General features: G+C 38.0%; 1 protein-coding gene across 1 annotated transcript in view; it reads right to left on the bottom strand.

Annotated features, from left to right (window-relative positions):
• The window catches only part of GRM8 (glutamate metabotropic receptor 8), a 956,579-nt gene extending 941,721 nt beyond the window's left edge, over positions 1 to 14,858 (bottom strand). Inside the window, exon 1 of the mRNA XM_075208924.1 lies at positions 14,419 to 14,858. The gene's annotated coding sequence lies outside the window, so the exon portion shown is untranslated. The remainder of the gene's footprint in view (positions 1 to 14,418) is intronic.
• Between the last annotated feature and the right edge of the window lie 7,252 nt (positions 14,859 to 22,110).

Raw genomic sequence — 22,110 nt, 5'->3', positions numbered from 1 at the left:
TTTTAAAAAATATATATATATTTCTTGAAGGAGAAGTGACAGTTGGGAGTGGTTGGTGGTTGCCGGGGGTGACAGTGGGGAGTGGTTGGTGGTTGCCGGGGGTGACAGAGTGAGAGGAGTGTGATACTCAGGACCGCTGAGAGAGATCAGTGTGTCTGGATAGACATCTGGATAGATGTGGCGATGAAAATGAAGGGTGAGGTGATGGAGAAGAATGATGAGGTGGTGACATGTGGACAAAATCACGTTAAAAAAGGGCGCTTACATCAGGAAGTAACGCTCTTCCCCTGAGGAGGCCTGGGCTATGGCCCAAATGCATGACAAGAACCTTTTTAACACCTTAAGTAGCTTGATTTGACTAGAATGCATGAGTATCATGCACGGGTTATCTTGTATATATATATATATATATATATATATATATATATATATATATATATTCCTGTGAAGAAGCACCTAAAAGAGAAAGAAGAATATCACTTACCTGTTTATAGGTGAACAACCGGCTCTGGACCAATCAGAGGTCTGTTTAACATGTGCCAGAATACCTTACCTACATCTAGCAGCTTTTGTTGGCAGCAGGGGGAAACTGTGATAGCTCTTCTGCCATCCCCTGCTACTGCTTCAGCATCCCCATCACCAGATACTCTTTTGGATGTCTTCTGACATAATCCTTCGGACACTCCCACACCTATGTCTTGTCAGCATATTCTGACTTGACTTGACAGCCGATTTCATCCTACTGGATCTGCCGCCCTCTTCTGTCTTCTGCCACCATTTCTTCTCTGGAGCTCTTCTTGTTTCTGTCTACTCCAATGGACTGATCTGCACTGCTTGCAAATATAAGACAGCGAAGCAAATTGGCTGGCTGATTGGCTTATCAGATTTGTTTGGTCCAGAACAGGTGTCTTTTCACATTCCAGCCAGTAGAAAACCCATATTATTATATACCAGCCAGAGTACCCACATAATACACCACCTTGTGATATATACCATTTTCCCAGTGCCAACCTAACAAAAATATAACTTGTTTTGCTCTGCATAAGTAGTGTTATGGTATAGATGTGGCTTGCCTGGGAGGAGTACTGGCATTAGGAGCACCCATGCAGAGTACATTCAGTGGCACAGTTCTTACTGTGCTGCTTGAGCAGTCAACAACGCAGAAAGAACTGAGATGTGGAACTAATGTAGAGATCTTGCTGATTACTCGTCAACATCTCAGTTATTTCTGTTGTATTAGGACAGTTGCTACTCAACACAGACAGAGCTCTTTATGTTGTTTTTAAAAAATAATAATAATATAAAGAGAACAACATCTTTTTGGGTTGATTGGGTGGCTCTGGCTCTCTGCTGCCCTGGAACCCTGGGTCCTGCACTGTCACTCTATCTGCCCCTATTATAATATTATAATATGCCACCTTGTCAAATGCAAGCTTTCTATCTATTTCTCTCTCTCTCTCTCTCTCTCTCTCTCTCTATATATATATATATATATATATATATATATATATATAGAGAGAGAGAGAGAGAGAGAGAGAGAGAGAGAGAGAGAGAGAGAGAGAGAGAGAGAGAACATGAAAGCCAAAAGTAACCGCCATACTTGTGGAAAGAATATTCAGATAGTTATTAGCCTGTAGAAATAATACAGAATCACTGTAACAGCTCTCTTTCATGAATTATTGTAAAATGCTTCAATTATTGCACATACATTTTCACCTTAATATAAATGCTATAGGTTGGGCTGTATTTATGTTTGTGCTGCCACAGACTATTGTCAATCACTACATTCTAACTTAGTATTTGTGCACTTTATATGCTTTCCACTGGATAAATTAGTCAAAGGCACATAATAAGAGGAAAACAGAAAGTAGAAAGTTAAATATAGTGAATATAGAATTATTTCTGTGCAGGCCCCTTTAACAATGGTGCCCTAAGCCTGGGCATCTCTTTAGGTCTATATTGCAAATGCAGCCATCTTCAGGCAATGGAGTAAGAGTATAAAGCTGTATGCAAACCATAAGCTGATCATTTGCTTTGCATAAATAATATGAAAATTTCTATTGACAGATGAATATAAAATGTCTACTCTTCTTTACTTAGAAATGTTTAAAAATTAATGATCTGCTATTCAGTCATAAAAAGAATGACTGAGCATTTTATCTTAATTAGTCTGCCTAATGTTTATAAACTAGAGGTAACAAGATTATCAATAATTACAGTTGATATTATACTGTCATGAAGTAAAGTATTTCAGAAAGATATGCTTATATGCAATATTTATACAGTTATTTTAATACATAGAACAAAATTGAGTATTCTTTTGTTAATACTTCAGCTTTTTTAAATAACAAACAAATAAACATGAGCTCCGAGGGGCAGCAGCAGGTACAAAGTACCAGGCCTGGACCTGCCTGAGGGCCCTAGCCTGCCTGTGTAGTGGGAGGAGCCACCAACCTGGTGTGGCCATGCCCCCTTCAATGGCTATGAAAAGGACCACAAGAGTTGCAGTAACAAGACAAAGCATATGAAGCTCATATACTGATATAGCATGTTTCTTTTACCTATATGGGGCGCAATCGAACACTTGATGGACAGCATATTAATCACACCATTTGCCTCAAACCTATCTTCTCGCCAGTGGTGCGGTTTATTGTGACACAATATGGTGCATCCAATTTTGGGGTCATAGTATTGTGTCGTTTAGCTTACAAATACAGCTTTGTCTGCATCTATGAAACATTTACATATCCTGTATAATTTGAAGATGTACACATTCAGATAATAATGTAGTCTGTGTTACATTTTAAAACAGTAAGAATATTAGGGTTTTCGGAACTGATACATGTTTGTGTAGTGTATTTTATGTGATCACAGTGTATCTTACCTGCTACTGATGATGATGACTTGTCATAAACCAGGGACTGTTGATGTGTATGGCTTTGCATATGGGCTGAAACATGCTATTTTTCTATGTTCTTCTTTTAAGATTAATTCACTCCCTTTTTGCAGCCAACTGTGCATCATCACCATTGACTCTAGGGGCTAAATGTATCAAGGTGAGAGTTTTCCGACGGGTTTGAAAAGTGGAGATGTTGCCTATAGCAACCAATCAGATTCTAGCTATCATTTTGTAGAATGTACTAAATAAATGATAGCTAGAATCTGATTGGTTTTTCATACCCGCCGGAAAACTCTCACCTTGATACATTTAGCCCTAGGTTGGCACATTGTAGTACTTCATATGTCTTTTTTGTTTTGTTTTTTAAGATATTTTATTTCTTGCATGAAAACAGATTCTGTAGTGATACCATACAACCAACTAGGAAAACCAGGATGTAATGTGAATGCAGCCAAACTTAATTAGATTTTGGGGTAATGGCAAACCAAGAACAATGAAGAGTAGAAACTAGCTTATCTATTATTATTATGTATTTAAAACACCATAAAATATTCAACAGCACTGTTCACAGTAATTAATACATACAGCACATTATAACAGTTACATGTTTTTAACATTTACACAAACATGAGACAATAGCAATGAGACTCCTGCTCAAAGCGGTTACAATGTAAAGTGAAAGGTATAGAAATAAGAGGTGCAAGAACCTGTCATTTTCCAGGGTGACTATTGTAAATCAGACTGGCATAAGAAGTGTTGACAGACCTGGTCAGGGCAGTGAGCGCTTTTGGGCTTGGGATAAATGCTTTTCTGTAGAAATGATGTTTGAGAGCATTTAAAAGACTGTCTGGTGTCATAAGGAAGATAACTACTGAGAATAGGTGCAGCATGAGAGAAATCATGGAGACATGGGTAAGAAGAGCTGATCTTAGGGGCATATGTAATATAAGAGGTGTCAGATTGCATAAAGGGGGCATAACTGAGTCATGTCAGGGGTTTGCCCACACCCCCATGGATATATCTATAGATTGTGAAGTGTTAGTTATTCTTAATTTTGTATATTAAATATGTATTGTCTATAGATTATTAGGGATGAGCGCGCTCGGATTTCTGAAATCCGAGCCCACCCGAACGTTGCGGATCCGAGTCGGATCCGAGACAGATCCGGGTATTGGCGCCAAATTCAAAAGTGAAACTGAGGCTCTGACTCATAATCCCGTTGTCGGATCTCGCGATACTCGGATCCTATAAATTCCCCGCTAGTCGCCGCCATCTTCACTCGGGCATTGATCAGGGTAGAGGGAGGGTGTGTTAGGTGGTCCTCTGTGCTGTTTAGTTCTGTGCTGTTTAGTTCTGTGCTGTTTAGTTCTGTGCTGTGCTGTGCTGTGCTGTGCTGTGCTGTGCTGTGTTCTGCAGTATCAGTCCAGTGGTGCTGTGTGCTGTGCTCTGTCCTTCTGAGGTCAGTGGTGCTGCTGGGTCCTGTGCTGTGTCCTGTTCAGTCCAGTGGTGCTGTGTCCTGTGCTCTGTGCTTCTAAGGGCATAGTTATTTCCCCAATATTCCCCTGTGTTTAAAAAAATAAAAAAAAGTTTTTTTTATAAAATACCAAAAACTACTTTAATATTTCTTAATTACCACAAAATTTTCACAACCAATCCTGCAGTATAAGCCCATTGGTACTGCAATATTACCAAGTTCACACATTCAGCAGTAAAAGTCCAGTGGTACTGCAATATTACAAAGTTTACACATTCTGCAGTATCAGTCCAGTGGTGCTGTGTCCTGTGCTCTGTCCTGCTGAGTTCCGTAGTGCTGCTGGGTCCTGTGCCGTGTCCTGTTCAGTCCAGTGGTGCTGTGTCCTGTGCTCTGTGCTTCTAAGGGCATAGTTATTTCCCCATTATTCCCAAGTTTGTAAAAAATAAAAAAAAAGTAAAAAAAAAAAAAAAATTAAAAAAAAATATAATAATTATAACCAAATTTGCAAAACCAATCCAGCATTATAAGTCCATTGGTACTGCAATATTACCAAGTTCACACATTCAGCAGTAAAAGTCCAGTGGTACTGCAATATTACAAAGTTTACACATTCTGCAGTATCAGTCCAGTGGTGCTGTGTCCTGTGCTCTGTCCTGCTGAGTTCCGTAGTGCTGCTGGGTCCTGTGCCGTGTCCTGTTCAGTCCAGTGGTGCTGTGTCCTGTGCTCTGTGCTTCTAAGGGCATAGTTATTTCCCCATTATTCCCAAGTTTGTAAAAAATAAAAAAAAAGTAAAAAAAAATAAAAAATTAAAAAAAAAAAAAAATATATAATAATTATAACCAAATTTGCAAAACCAATCCAGCATTATAAGTCCATTGGTACTGCAATATTACCAAGTTCACACATTCTGCAGTATCTTGTGCTACATATAATGGAGAGCAAAAATTTGGAGGATAAAGTAGGGAAAGATCAAGACCCACTTCCTCCTAATGCTGAAGCTGCTGCCACTAGTCATGACATAGACGATGAAATGCCATCAACGTCGTCTGGCAAGCACGATGCCCAATCTCCTAGTACAGGGCATGTAAAATCCAAAAAGCCCAAGTTCTCAAAAAACAGCAAAAAAAGAAACTTAAAATCATCTGAGGAGAAACGTAAAGTTGGCAATATGCCAATTACGACAAGTAGTGGCAAGGAACGGCTTAGGCCCTGTCCCGTGTTCATGACTAGTGGTCCAACTTCACCCAAGGATCAAAGCCCTCCTCCCCCCCCCCTACAAAAAATTTAAGAGAGTTATGCTGTCAGCAACAACAACAAAACAGCAAAGAACTCTGCCTTCTAAACAGATGACATCACAAATCCCCAAGGCGAGTCCAAGGGTGTTGTTGGTTGTGAACCCTGACCTTCCCATCACTGTACGGGAAGAGGTGACTCCATCCAGCATTTGCAGCACGCCCTCTGCATATGCTGGAAGGATCACCCACAGTCCAGTTACAGATTTGGCTAATGAAGGTGTGAATGTTGTGCACTGGGAGGAGGATATTGATGTAGCTGGCGCTGAGGAGGATGTTGATGATTATGATGCAGACAGATACCAAATTGCATTTCTCAATTTCTATTTATATTCTAGATTATATAACGGCTGAAAAGTTTTCTGTTTTACTCCTAGTGGAGAGGGGATCTGATGCAGACAGATACCAAACTGCCTTTGTCCATTTCTTTGTATATTTGAATTGCTAGTTCTACAGTCTATGCAGGCTGCTTTATTTATATTCAACTACAAGTGTAGGGCGGGGGGGGGGGGGGGGGGGCATAGATAGCCACCAAAGTAACGTGGTCCATTTAATTTCACTTTCTAGCTCCACAGTCTGTGCAGCCTGCTTTTTTTTATCTTCAAAGTATTTATATTTACAAGCCTTGCAATCTAAAATAACTAGAGGTAGTGACGTGGTAGAACTCCAAAAGGCAGTTTGGAAGCCCCTGTACAAACTGGCTCTATTTTTTAACTGAGTTGTCCCCCCTCCAGTGTGTACTCGGAAAGAGTTTTTAGTGCAGCGGGGAACCTGGTCAGTGAGCGGCGAAGGAGGTTGCTTCCTCACATTGTTGAAAAAATGATGTTTATAAAAATGAATAATCAATTCCTCAATGAAGTACAGCACTGCCCTCCAGACAGTACAGAGGGACTGTGGTTGTGGAGTCCAGCGGGGACGAATTGATAATGTGTGAGGAGGAGGAAGTACACACTGTAGGGGGAGAGGAATCAGAGGTTGAGGATAAGGACGACATCTTTCCTCAGTAGAGCCTGTTTAGTTTGTACAGGGAGAGATGAATTGTTTTATTGGTGTGGGGGCCCAAACAAACCAATCATTTCAGCCACAGTTGTTTGGTAGGCCCTGTCGCTGAAATGATTGGTTTGTTAAAGTGTGCATGTCCTATTTCAACAACATAAGGGTGGGTGGGAGGGCCCAAGGACAATTCCATCTTGCACCTTTTTTTTTGGCATTATGTGACCATTCAACAGTCGTTTGCCATGTTCAAAAAGTAAAAGAAAATGCCAACAAATTCAATAAATTAAATCAAAAGTTAAATGCCCTGTCATTATTTAAAACAAGAGGTTTTGACGTGCTAGAATTAGTGTAGTGTTAAGATGTTATAAACACTACACTTGGAAATTGGAGGAGGTAATGTGGCCCCGGTATCAAATTGGGTACCGGGGCCACCCCACTATGCAGTCCAGATACTTGTTTGGTGGAATTCCGACACGTGGAGGGTTTTTAAATTATATTGTGGCCTCGGTACCAAATTGTGTACCGGGGCCACCACACTACGCAGTCAAGATACTTGTTTGGTGGAATTCAGACCAGTTGAGGGTTTTATTATTATATTGTGTGGACCACTCTATCTATACCACACTACAACTCTATACCACTCTATTTCCTACTTTAATTCTATTTAATTCTATTTCCTACTTTAATTCTATTACTAATTAATTACCATAAAGAGGAACAAAAAAAACCAATTTTACCAAAAGTATAATATGACTTAGACTTACAAACACTACACTTGAAAGATCGTGCCTTTAAATGAAAAAGTAAGTCTTCATTGCACGACTATGTGCAACAGGGACAGTTTTTTTCTTTACAAAGTCAACTAATAACACTTGGACCCTGTCTGTCTTTAACATACTTAATGGGATCTCAATGACGAATTGTCTGTAGCATGTTTGGAGGAGGTATTGTGGCCCCGGTATCAAGTTGGGTACCGGGGCCACCCCACTACGCAGTCCAGATACTTGTTTGGTGGAATTCTGACACGTGGAGGGTGTATTTATTTTATTGTGGCCCCGGTATCAAGTTGGGTACCGGGGCCACCCCACTACGCAGTCCAGATACTTGTTTGGTGGAATTCTGACACGTGGAGGGTGTATTTATTTTATTGTGGCCCCGGTATCAAGTTGGGTACCGGGGCCACCCCACTACGCAGTCCAGATACTTGTTTGGTGGAATTCTGACACGTGGAGGGTTTTTTAATTATATTGTGGCCTCGGTACCAAATTGTGTACCGGGGCCACCACACTACGCAGTCAAGATAGATAGATGCGTATCATAGATAAAGTACATTCAGTGGTGTGGGGCAAATTGAAAAATATTCAAAATGCACTGACATTATCAAAAACAAGAGGTTGTCACACGCTAAAACTCCAACATGTATATGATGGAGAGGATGGAGGAGCAGCCGTATGTGTAGTGTAATGCAGACCTGTTGAAAGTTTTTTATATATTTTATTGTGGTGCCCAGTGCCCACTCCTCTACGCAGTCCAGGTACATTTATTGGTGCGATTCATAAAAGTTCAGGGTTTTTAATATATTGTGGTGACCCACTCCTCTACGCAGTCCAGGTACATTTATTGGTGCGAATCAAACAAGTTGATGGTTTTCTTATTATATATATTGTGGTGACCCACTCCTCTACGCAGTCCAGGTACATTTATTGGTGCGATTCATAAAAGTTCAGGGTTTTTAAGATATCGTGGTGACCCACTCCTCTACGCAGTCCAGGTACATTTATTGGTGCGATTCATAAAAGTTCAGGGTTTTTAATATATTGTGGTGACCCACTCCTCTACGCAGTCCAGGTACATTTATTGGTGCGATTCATAAAAGTTCAGGGTTTTTAAGATATTGTGGTGACCCACTCCTCTACGCAGTCCAGGTACATTTATTGGTGCGATTCATAAAAGTTCAGGGTTTTTAATATATTGTGGTGACCCACTCCTCTACGCAGTCCAGGTACATTTATTGGTGCGATTCATAAAAGTTCAGGGTTTTTAATATATTGTGGTGACCCACTCCTCTACGCAGTCCAGGTACATTTATTGGTGCGAATCAAACAAGTTGATGGTTTTCTTATTATATATATTGTGGTGACCCACTCCTCTACGCAGTCCAGGTACATTTATTGGTGCGATTCATAAAAGTTCAGGGTTTTTAATATATTGTGGTGACCCACTCCTCTACGCAGTCCAGGTACATTTATTGGTGCGATTCATAAAAGTTCAGGGTTTTTAATATATTGTGGTGACCCACTCCTCTACGCAGTCCAGGTACATTTATTGGTGCGATTCATAAAAGTTCAGGGTTTTTAATATATTGTGGTGACCCACTCCTCTACGCAGTCCAGGTACAATTATTGGTGCGAATCATAAAAGTTCAGGGTTTTTAATATATATTGTGGTGACCCACTCCTCTACGCAGTCCAGAAAGATACCTTGTTGCAACGTTTTGGACTAATAACTATATTGTGAGGTGTTCAGAATACACTGTAAATTAGTGGAAATGCTTGTTATTGAATGTTATTGAGGTTAATAATAGCCTAGGAGTGAAAATAAGCCCAAAAACTTGATTTTTAAACTTTTTATGTTTTTTTCAAAAAAAATCCGAATCCAATACCTTAAATCCGAACCGAGACCTTTCGTCAAGTGTTTTGCGAGACAAATCCGAACCTCAAAAATAACGAAAATCCGGATCCAAAACACAAAACACGAGACCTCAAAAGTCGCCGGTGCACATCCCTATAGATTATACATTTTTGCCATGAAGTTAGGACAGAATTCTAGATCTGTATTTTTAGGGAGGCACCAAAAAAGGAAAAGATGTAAATCTGGGCCTGCTCAACTTATAGGTTGACATAAACAGAATTTTCATAACATTATGTGTTTTAGTCCATATTGCCCTTAAAAGCTGCAAACAGATGATAATTAACCCAGTTGCATGCTGCAATATCAGCAGCAGCATTGGCTGATTAGTCTGTCCACAGTATGTGCAGGCCCTAAAATGACCATCATCGCTGATAAAAATGCAGTTGAATTAAATGAGCATACTGTACATTCTTCTGTGGTGTTCTTGGGAAGACGGCAATTCTCACACTAGTGTATAGTAGTAAAGGAGTTTATATTTCTGCTTTGTGGAAGGGAGAGGGTATGTTGGGCCATATGTCATGGATCTTTTAAGAAATTAGTGGACTTTTTTTTTTCTCTTTTCTCCTCATCTCTGTTTTTTGACGTTCCTCGTCTTTTCTAGTTTGCCTCTTTTCTCCTCCTTTCTTGTATTTCTCTTTTCCCATTTTTTTCTGTCTCTTCCCATTTTTTCTGTTTTTTTGTATTTCCTCCTTTTTTTCTCATTTCTCCTCTTTTCTGTGCTTTTCCTTTTTTATTCTGTTCTTCTAATGGAAGCCTCCTACTGACAAAGAGGCTCTCATTCATACCACGACAGTCACAATCATAATATTGTCCTACAGGATTCCCTTAGGCTACTCTGTCAAACCAATGCTGTGTTAGTGAATGACATGGCCGCCAAAACTCGCCCTTGGCTACATAAAGTACAACTAGGTTGGCTCAAAACATTTAATAGAGGCCAGGTCCTGGGAAGCATGCCCACAGAAACAACACGCCCTGGTGATGGGCCCACCCTGTGGGTGTAGGTTGGGTCCATAAGTCATTGGGCCTGTATCATTAAAGAAAGTACTAATTTTTTTTTACTTGAGTTTCCTCCTGGAAAAAACCATGTTATAATGCAAGGGGTGCATATTAGTTTATTATTTTGCACATAAGGAAAATACTGGCTTTTTTTCCCTAGATCAATTTTAAATTTCAGTGTACAAATAAGCTATTAAGTATATGTGTGCTACATGAAAAATCAGCCAGTATTTATCTTATGTGCAAAATAATAAACTAATTTGCACACCATAGCTAAATGGTTTTGTCCAGAAAACTTAAGTAAGAAAACTTACTTAATTTCTTGCTTAACTTTTCTTAATGCATCAGGCCCATTGTGCTGACTCATGATCCTGTGTGCTATGCACACCCTGTAACCATTATAGATGCGCAACTAACATATTTGCTTTCTAGTATAAATAAATCTTTGATCATTTTAAATATAGCATCTATTATATATAATAAATATATCATTTTTATTTTAAAACAACATCTGTCTGTATAACATTAGTTTAGATTAATTGATAATTAGATTTATGAGCAAAATAATCTGAATTACAAATTTAACATTTTTTATTAAATAAAAATATTCAGTGATAGGATTTTGATTATTTTTTTAAAGTGTGTGCATAATGGAAGATTTAATAAACATTAGTAAATTTGCATTTGGGGTTTAAATACATGGTAAATAGTATTTTGAGGGGTTGTTTCTAAATAATGGAAGGTGTGAGAAGCCAATGAGATATTTATCATTATATTGCAGCAAATTATGAGGGCATAGTATCTGAAGGCAATGTAAATATATATATGATATATCATATATATGAATGACGCAGAATGGCAGGTAAGAAAATGATAGGGTTATACAATACATGGTACTCTATTCCTGAATTTTCATTTGCAGTGTCATACTAAAGCATATGTCTGTAGTCAGGAATTTTACTAAGGAAAAGCTGCATTTCTCAAGCCCATGGTCATTTCTAAAGGGGTTGGTTCCCCATGGCTGAGTGCATAACTTACCATAACGTAATTCATGTTGCCCAAATCAATGACATACCATATACTTAATAGTTAAACACAATAATGTATATTTTCAAAATGAAAAAATATATTTTCAAATTGTATCTAGATATAATATAACCTGCGGCATGCTGATGAAATTTAAATAATCAGTGATCAGTGACAATATGACATTTTTATTGCATACAATAAGATATATATATGGATATATAATACATATATATATATATATATATATATATATATATATATATATATATACACACATATATACATATATATATATATATGTATATATATATCCACCTGCATGCATGTGTGTATATATATATATATATATATATATATAAATCTATATGTATATACACAGCAATGTATAACAAACACTGTCTCGTATCACTCTAATCTGAGCATAGTGCACGCCATTATTAAAATTAACTGGCATTTAATGTCAGTGCAGACATAATCATCACCATGAAGTAACATTCACAGTTGTATTGTGTTGTTTACCATCCTCCTTTCTATGGATTTATCTTTCATGGATATCATTGGGGGTTTGTGAATGCCAATGTGAATCCAAATGAGTGAGTACTGGAATCAACAAAGTTAATTATTTGGCTTTTGGTATCTTATAATGCTAATTGTCAGGGACACTTTCTTAAGTAGAGATCACCTGCATTATCTGTATTCTTAGTTTACTAGGCTCGTAAACGGTCAATGTAACTAATCCATGGAGTACAACAAATGTTTTTTTAGAAAAAATAAAAAATTCTCTACAACAATTGATTTATTCATGTAAAAAGACAGTAGTCATCTGTGTCTTCCTACTTTCAAAACCGCACACCAGCCAGAATCAAATTCTAAATCTATTTATCTGTAAAGATTAAAACTCCAAGTTTGACTAATTTACCTGGCAGGGTTTATGTTGGAAAGTACAGAATATGTGTCTTCAAAAAAGGGTTTTGTTCACATTTTATACAACAACACAGATATCAAAGTGGAAGACTTGTCAGAAAATGTTAGAATTTACTCATCAAAAGCACCAGGATTTCAGTATCTCTCAATGTTCTGCTCTTTTGTCCTTATAGAAAAATTGGAATGCTCACATCTTCCATTTTTAATCAAACACACATACTAAAATCTATCCACTATTACATGTTGAATCATAAATCCTAATACATGGTTTAGCTCATGCTATAAAGATCATTGTATGCATTTTATGTCCCCATCATTCTAAACAGACAGTTTAATACGCCACCCATCTCTTTCAATGAAGCTGTAATATTCTTCCAATAAGCCCCATTCTAAAGGTCACAGGTATTGGAAGCCTGAATGTCAGGGGCACCCTTCCTTGTATGCTAGTTACATTGGTAATCGATTTTGATTACTTGCTATTGTGTGGTATATATTAAGTTTGAAATATCACACTGCCAAATGTCTCCTGTTGTCAGCTGTGCTACAGAGTGAACATTTTCAATAGAAATGTGAACAGTTAAATTTCTAAAGGGTTATGTTGCTCCCTAAGCACACCCCAGATTTACAGTACAGCGATTCAGTGCAGTTTGTACATAGCAGAAACTAATTCCAACATCACAGGAAATTATTTTTAGCTTACAGATTTACAAAAATGTATTTCATTTGCACAAAATAGTATGTGTCAGACATTCCGAGACTTGTGTGATTCTATTATATTTTCACTAACTGAACAAGCCTCTAGGGATCTTCACGCTATTCTGCTGAGCAGATGGATTTTTGTTCACTGTTTCTAACAGGGCTCTCTTTAGCCTATACATTCCAAATTAATTTCAACTTTCATCTTTTGGGGAGTTGACTAACACATACAAAATCGATATAAATAGGAGGAGGAGGAGGAGGTGAGGGCGATATTATTTCTAAATATAAATTCACATTTGTGCACTGGAATATTAGACGACATAAAGTTTGAATCCTGCAGTTTTGAACACATATCAAGCATGAGACATCGTGGGATTTACACTAAGAATTGGATGATTAAGAAGTGCTACCATATGCCTAGGAGGTGATTTCACATATTGAAGTGCCAATTAAAAAGCCGTATCTATTGAAAGCAACATCAGTTTAGAGCTAAATTGATTGACTATATATATATATATATATATATATATATATATATATATATATATATATATATATATATATATATATATATATATATATATGCATAATATCAGTATCCAATTGTTTTAAAGTACTAATCTTTGTTTGTCACATTATGAACGCACAGCACTTAAATGTCCAAACTATAAGATATCATCGCGATTAATAAAAAACAAAGATGCGTAAAAGACTCCCCACAGCTTGTTTACTCCTCAAAGGTGTCCCCATCATATTCACTTTAGGGTATGTTTAACAAGGCTGCAAAGGAGGAGCGAACTGGTGCAAGAAAACTGCACCACATCCCCATTAAAAACAAGCGAATGGAAATGGGAGCATGTTATAATTAGCTGTCTAGTTTGTGGACTGCATCATATCAGTTATGAAATGTATGTTTATTAAATCAGTTTCCTGATTTACCCACAATGCTGAATTAAGGATGTCACTGTCTTAAATTGGTATCATGCAAACTCCATTCTGAAAACACAAGGACTCCCGGTCGCCCAAACTCCCACTTTTATGGCTTTTCTTTTGGGAAGTCCCAGAGGTCCTCTGTGTCAGCCAAACAGGTATATATCCAAACCACTCATTATATTAACAACCTCCCAAAACATAGGGCTTATAATTCCAATATTTACCTGTGTAAAAGGCCGTGTTAAACATGATTAGAAAAGAACAGTAACAGCGTAAAGACATAAAACAAAAAATTAGCAGCACTTGATACACTTCTGTATCCGCTGCACATATATTTTTAAGTCTACAAGATTGTGCAATCGAACACTTCAGGGAACCGCTGTAACTTGATGCGCTAGATGCATCATAAATTAGCATATTAACCCATTCGCGTAGCCATGTACTAATACACCACTGTATATAATGATCATAGCTGTGGTACCTACCGTCCAGCGTCCTGCGGCTGCATTGCCCTGAAAGTAACGGGCTGGCTGGCTGTGCTCCTAGGAGCCGCACTTGTAGCTGTCCGTAGTGCTGAAAGAGGCTGCTAGTCCAGAACACACCGCCGAGTCTCTTCCATGTGAATAGCAAATACTCCCACTGGCAGCTATTGGTCTTTCTAACTCTCCTAATCCACCTCTTAACAGACGTTCACCCTGACCACGGGCAAGGAAAGCATCCCCTCAACTTAACTGGCAAACAATAGGGAATGCTTGTAGCCAAATTCACAAACGAGAGGCAAGCACGGGAATGTCATGTGAAACAGCTCCTCTTTAATCGAAAACGATGTAGGCGACGATGATGTCTAGGTTCCACGGTCTCATTATATTATGCCACTATCCGTTCTTGAATATCTCTCGGTGACGGTTTTTTTTTATAAGGTATATGAATATCAAAGCGCTGAGCGAACCTCGCAATTACCACACTGTGGGCTTTCCATTGTTCAATTATTAATTAGTACATGTAGTACTGTGAGCTTGCCAGGAGAAACGGAAAAAAAAACCATACGTTTTATGATTGCCTGAAAGGGGAAACAAAATATAGGTTCTGGTCAAACAATCTGCTATTGGCACAATGATTGGCATTTATGCTTAGCGAGAGTTGTATATATATTATATATATATATATATATATATATATATATATATATATATATATATATATATATATATATATATATATTAGAGAACATTAAAGTGTTTGTGCATTACATATCCACGTATTTTGAAATGTGCAAATTTTTAGCTTGAATGATTCGATGTAGTGCCCTTTATCCAACTGTGTCATAATTGAAGAGATTTTATTTTGTGAACATCTGCTCTCTGGCATTTTAAATTATGGCTAATCCTGCATGCTAATTAAATTAATATATGTGAAAATACAACGCGCATCCAATACCTGTTAAATGGCATAAACAATAAAAAAAAAAGTTAGAACTAAGCAGTTTATTAAATATTATATAACATTTGCAATACATTGTATTGATTCCCAGGTTAACATAATTGTCAACTGGCTTGTGAAGTAGCTGAGTGTAATGTTGATATTTTACTTGGTAGGAAAGTTCCATCTTGAGGAAAGTTGTTGCAACTACATTTTACCTCACTGTTCAGTCATGAATCATCCGCCTTGTGCTATCACTTACCCAGCTCTCATATATCAGTCAAATATCGTTTATGTACTGAGCCAAAGCACTGCTGTTAGTGTAAAGCAGGAAATGATTTCTACCAGAATATCATGTTCCAGTTTGTAAAAAGGTCAAATGCAATCTATAACATTCTTTCCACACAATAATTCTCTAATCTATGAAATGAACCTGATTTTGATATATGTTTTAAGATTCTAAACTGCTTGTTTAAAACCAGTCAGCAGTTCCATACTGGTGAGAATGTCTGGTCTGTCTTTTGCCTTATATGGGAGACTTTTATTTTCTACAATATCTGATATCTGTATAAATATTACACAATTCCATAGATATGCATAAAATAAACGTATGTGTGTGCAGAAGAGGAGATCAGGACTGGTGGAGGTTTATAGGATGTATCAGATTGTGAGAATGGTGCATTAGAGGCAAATACATCTCAAGATTAAATGTTATCATGATGTTCTTCACCTTATACTTGAATTTAAGATTGATGTGGAGCTTGTATTTAATACTTGTATCCCTGTTTCTTTGATGTGTAATTTGTATACACAAGGCTATTGTGTTTTTTGCACAAGCATTGCATAGCAGTTAGGTCTAATTTTGATATATCTTCCTTTATGCACTGAAATACCCTGGCAATGCATATTGACAGGCACTTATTGAGCATCCAGTAGTGCATTGCCCATCACTGCATTCATTGGTGTTAATTAGCATAGATAGTCCTTAAAATATGACCCCATAATCATGGACTCCCAGTACTCTTGGTACTGACATTACATGGAACCTGGACGCAGTTCTTTAAAAGTGACATGCACTTGAGACCAAGTGAGAAAAGAGAAAAACTGTTTAAAAATTGAGTAAAACTAAAATTTATCTTTAAAGTGTGTATTATTTAAAGTTTCACAGTCTTAAATTGGGAACCAAAATATTGTATGGAAATCAAGCCGCTTTAATGCGCAAGTAAACCAATCGAAGCCCTCTGCAGTAGTGTTTACACAAGTTTTCAAAAAATAATGTATATCAATTATAACATATGGTCATTTAAAAGATTCCACTTCTATATAGTATTTAATTGATTAAGTATACAGAAAACAACAACAAGCTGGATGTAGGAACTTTCTTTTACATAGAAGTACATTTGACATGAGCCTCACATCGCTGATCCATAGTGTTGGGGGATTCCACTCAAACTCTAAAATCTCCGTCTTAGAAATGTGTTGAAAAATTTCCCAAGAAGCCAGCAAAAATAGAACAATGAAATCTAGTGAAATTCTAATCCATCTGAACTATTTCTATTTTTTTGAAATATTCAGAGAAATATTTGTATACCAAAAATAATAAATATTACTGTTAGGGATAACATTAATAACTGTACGCCCTATGCTACATTTAAATTCCTGCTCCCTTTGAAATAAATAGTGACGTAAAACACAATTAAGGGGTGAGAATAAAATATGTCCTGGTGGAAACCACTTATGATAGGCCAGGTGTCCCACCTGCTTTGGAGTCTAAAATAGCAACATCTACCTTTGTTGAGGAATATTCTTATATAATATATATATATATATATATATATATATATATATATATATATATATATATATATATATGTATATATATATATATATATATATAGTTATTGATTATCTCTTTGATAAATTTAGTTACACTGTCACAATTTGTGCTTGAGATTGTATTATCTTTTACCTTTAATTACAAGCGTTGGCAGCTTGGAAGAGTACTTCTAGACAGTTGGTAAACATCTTTTTCAGTGTATAGTGTAAGCAATCACTCACTAGTGACTAGTTTACTTTTGTATCGGATTTCAGTGATAAATTCATCAAACTAAAGCAGACATTTTAGAAATATCAATACAGCTTTTGTGCTCAGGTTTCACTTAATGAAAATGCAGCATCAAAAGCAAAATAAAGTATAATTTATACACTCACCATAGAGATAGTATGAGCATCTATCAATTGTACTGGACTTCAACTGCCCTATTCCCAATAAAGTACTTAATGCAGAGTTATTTCAAAACAAAAGCAACAGATTAAGCTTATTCAATACCCATCTACTGTAAACATGGCAGTAAAATGGATTGCTTGTTTTTTTAGTCATTTATATTGGCTAACAAATAAAAGGTGCAGTGCCAGAACTACCATTGGTGCGGCAGGTGCCGTGCACCGAGGCCCGTGAAGACAATGGGGCCCGCTGCATGGAAGATGCATAGGGTTGGGGGCCCCCGGTTCCATCCTTCCCGCCTCCCTGCACTGGGGCCCACAGCTCACTAGTTCCGCCTCTGAAAGGGTGAGTTATTGTTAAATGACCCAACAGGTTTTAAAATTAACAGATGAGCCCTTTCCATCTGTTGTCATGAACAAATTTATCCTTGCTGGCACTGGTAATAATTAACTTCTCCGGTTGTTTGTTTCAGTAGGGATAGCAATATTATTTGGTAGCTTAACAATAAAAAAAATCACAATGGCAATGAGGTCTTTTTTTTAAAAAAAATATGTCTGTAATTGAGCCTGCAACATGGAAGTTAATGAGGTCAGTGTAATGTAGCTAACAATGAAGTTTGCATAGTTTGGCCCTTGGCACACTACCTTTCCTAATATCCCATTTGATCATCATCCAATGCTTGTCATAGGCAGCGATAAGCACTGTTTGCCTGATTGACAATCCCAGCTCTACTATTACAAATGGAACTGGGGCTGCCAATCAGTATATAATGAAGAGAGACAAACTTAATTAAAACATCTGAGATTGCTGTAAACAGTGGTCCCTGGCAACCACATAAACCCCTTCAGTACTACCAGGCTCCTATGCCAAGGCAAGCAGAATCAGAGCATGCAGTCCAGCACTTGATCTGTGTTCCACGGCAGCCATTTTGGGTTTGATAACAGCAAGCACCATACCACAAGTTAGATGTGACATACTTCAAGGAGAATTGATACATCCATACAAAGGATTATGGATACACCCATAATCTACAGAAGAATTATAGCATAACAGACTCATACTAGGAGAATTGGTACATCCCTTCAAGGACAACTGATAAACCCTATTTTTAAGCAGATACTCATATCCACACCCTGTACCCGCCAAACCCAGGAGGTTTGCTACACACAGTTAAGTTGCCACCCCCCATTAAAAACTGTGAGGAATATATTGGCACTGCTAAGCTAGGAGGCACAGATTCTAACACGCCTTTGGTCTTCACTAGTTACTCCCGCAAGTGAGTTTACGATTTGCTGCAAAAGACGTGCATGTCGCGGTCCTCCCAGGTAGCTACCAGTGAAGAGTAGGTGAACAAGTGTTGTTGTGCAGACCAAGGTCAAACCGTGTGGGCAATCTAGGTACTGAAGGAGCAGGCAAGAGCAGAGTCAGGAAGTCAGGGGCAATGCCAGAAGATCAATATGTCCAGTGGGAGATCTAAAAGAATAGTCAGACAGAACCGGGTCAGAATCCAGGGAGACAGGCAAATTGCTTGGAAACATACAATGATGCCGGAGACTAATGTGATCTAGATACTCTGGTACCCTAATGATGCCAGAGCCAGGTCTAAATAGGAAGCAGTGCCCTGTCATTGGTGGAAGTGGGATCGACGATCAGAACAGCTGACCGCTGACCGGAAGGAGCTGCTAGTATACACGATGTTCTGGCGCATGTGCCCGGACGAACTGCCAAGAACCGTAAGTAGCATCCAGTTGCTTAGCAATGGGACGCGCAAGAGGAGGCATAGAAGGCAGCTGTCCCTGGCACCAAACGTGCATGTGGGGACAGCGCCTGACAAAACCTTTCTTCTCATTAAACAGATCTGCAAACACAGAACCCCACCCTGCGCCATGGAACTCATGGAACCCCTCAGCAAAACCACATGACAACCATTTTGGTAACATAAGGCTACACTTGCATTCAAGATTCTGTACAAGCAATTTAACTGTTGTCAAATAGAGTTTAAGAGTGTTTGCATTTCATCCAAGTGTGCAGCACTATAAGCGTGAGAGTTAAGATCACAAGCTAATGACAAGGGTTTATAGAGAAAAGAACAAGGAAAACTATTTAATGTAATTTTTTAATTTAGAATATTGCAGTAATTTTCTCTTTACAAGTATTCCTAAAGGTATAAAGCCCTAAAAATCGGACCACAAAAATCTGGTGCCCCCACAATCACAGTGAAGTAAAAAAGAAACTCATATTATAAGTCTCTACATATAAGAACACAACCGAAATGCAGATTGTCAGGACAGCACAGTCTTCAGGGTAAAATCCCTGGATAATCTCCATTACACAAGTGTGCAGTAATTTCAACATATAAGGCCTAATATTTAGCTGGTGGAAAAGTCTCAGGTCCTTATATAGTATTATTGATTTATTTTCCCTTCACCTGTAGAATATCGTTTTCTGGGTTAATTTTTATGGACAACTCCAGGACTTTAGATGCAATTTTTTATTAACAACTATAGGACCTGGAAGGTCTTGGATTTTATTATGGACACAAGCCGATTGGATTAAAAGTTTACAAGATTGGATAGTTTACAGATGAAGAACAGAGGAAGAACATAGATGTGTTATGTACGCGGAGTGTGGTTAATTAAAAATTTATTTTGTTGTACTACATGACTCAGTGGGTCCTGGGTGTCAGGGCATGTTTATACTGGTGCTTCTCTGAGTGCCAGCTTGCCCTGGCTGCCATGGGTATGTTGGTGCTTTTAGTTCCACAAACTAAAATAGTGTTTACACTTAAATTATTCCTTTTATTACCCCACTCTCACAGCCCAGGGTTGTGGGAAGAGCCCTAGTGTTTTCAGCACGTGGATATGTACCCCTAGGGGGGGGTGGGCACACTTATTTTTGTAAACCCCAACTCCTTTGGGGCTGGTTTGTTATTATGGCAGGGGGACCGCATGCTGCGGGTTCCCCTGCTATAGTTCCAACAGTCCTGGCTCCCCTCTCTCCCCAGTTTTGCTCTGACTAGCACTAGGCTGACAGCACAAGGGATACTATTATTTGGATGTGCAACCTCCTGCTTTTTTTTTTTTAACATCTATCTTTTACAACTGCTAGCACTGCTGGATACGGCGGATGTAATGCTGCCAGACTTGGCGCTAGCACCTAGACTAGACCCCTTGCTGGTGCAGGAGATATTTTCAGCACACTGGAAGCTGACTTGGATGTTTCCTGCAGGGGAACGGCCTTACTTTACATTCATCCACCAATTCCCCACCCTGTTCCCTCCCCTAAAAAATAAGATGTAGTAAGACTTTTTTTTAACAAAAATTCAGCTGGTTCTGTGCATGCGCAGACGATTTTGTGGAGGACACGCTCAAAACTTGCAGAGATACATGCCTTAATGACTCAGGTCCTTATAGTTGAAATAGCTCCCAATTTCCTCTAAACATAAAGGTGAAATTAAAAACAGTATTTAATCAACAAGCCTGTTTTGAAACTTGACCCTGTATTATCAGGGATATTACCTATGAAACCCCGAACAATTTTTAAGAGACCAACAACACTGAGAAGCTTGTTAGCTCCCTAACATTTAAGGGAGGTAGCGAATAAACCCACTAATTGGTTAACTCCGGTAAAAGGATTTTTTCCTTGCGGACAATGCAAGGTTTGTAAGTATGTACATAAAGATACTAAAACATCTTAAGATACATCTGCAATAAAAGTTAGGAATATTCAGTCATTTTTGAATTGTAACACATCTTTTGTGGTGTACTTATTAGAATGTGGGTGTGTAAAGAAATACTTTGGAAAGACTAAAAGATGTGTGAAAATACGCATATTTGAACACCACACCTGCGGAATATTCGTAACAAATTGGATAACCATAGTGTTTTTTTAAATACCAAAACGCTAATCCTGAAATTTTAAGGTTCAAAGAAATAGAAAGCAATAGAACATGTAGAATTGAACATTAGGGGAGGAGATTGATTACTAAAACTGTCTCAAAGAGAAACCTTTTGGATCTACACCTTAAATACTCTTGCTCCTGTGGGGTTAAATGAAGGCTGCAAAATCACTCCCTTCCTATAGTCCATATATTGAAGGTCTGTTTGACTATTGCTTATATTTATGATTGTCGGTATAGATATTTTATATGCTTTGTAATATGATTGTTAGCATATTTTAATTATTACCTTGTTAACATCTCTGATATATGTTAAGTGCGTATTGTCGCTAACCAATAACGATTGTCGAATCTCGATTTGTGTTTCCAACGCACAAAGATTTATTCTCTTAAAGTAGCAAAATATATTCAAGCGAAATAATAATAAGTACAGCCGTTACTTATCGCAGGCGCTCTGGATCCAGTGTACAGTCATTCAATCCTGAAGTCTGGGGACAAGATGTCTGAACACTAGATGAGAAGCTGCTGCTTATATGCACACATGAATACAGTAAAACATTGAAGATGGTATAGCTTGCTTCTATTGGTCCAGGTTTCAGGAAGGTCCAAGGGGTTGTCAATCATTGGCTAGTTCAT

This window comes from Mixophyes fleayi, chromosome 4 (genome assembly GCF_038048845.1).
Source record: "Mixophyes fleayi isolate aMixFle1 chromosome 4, aMixFle1.hap1, whole genome shotgun sequence".
Classification (NCBI taxonomy): Eukaryota; Metazoa; Chordata; class Amphibia; order Anura; family Limnodynastidae; genus Mixophyes; species Mixophyes fleayi.
This window is presented reverse-complemented; position numbering and strand designations above follow the sequence as displayed.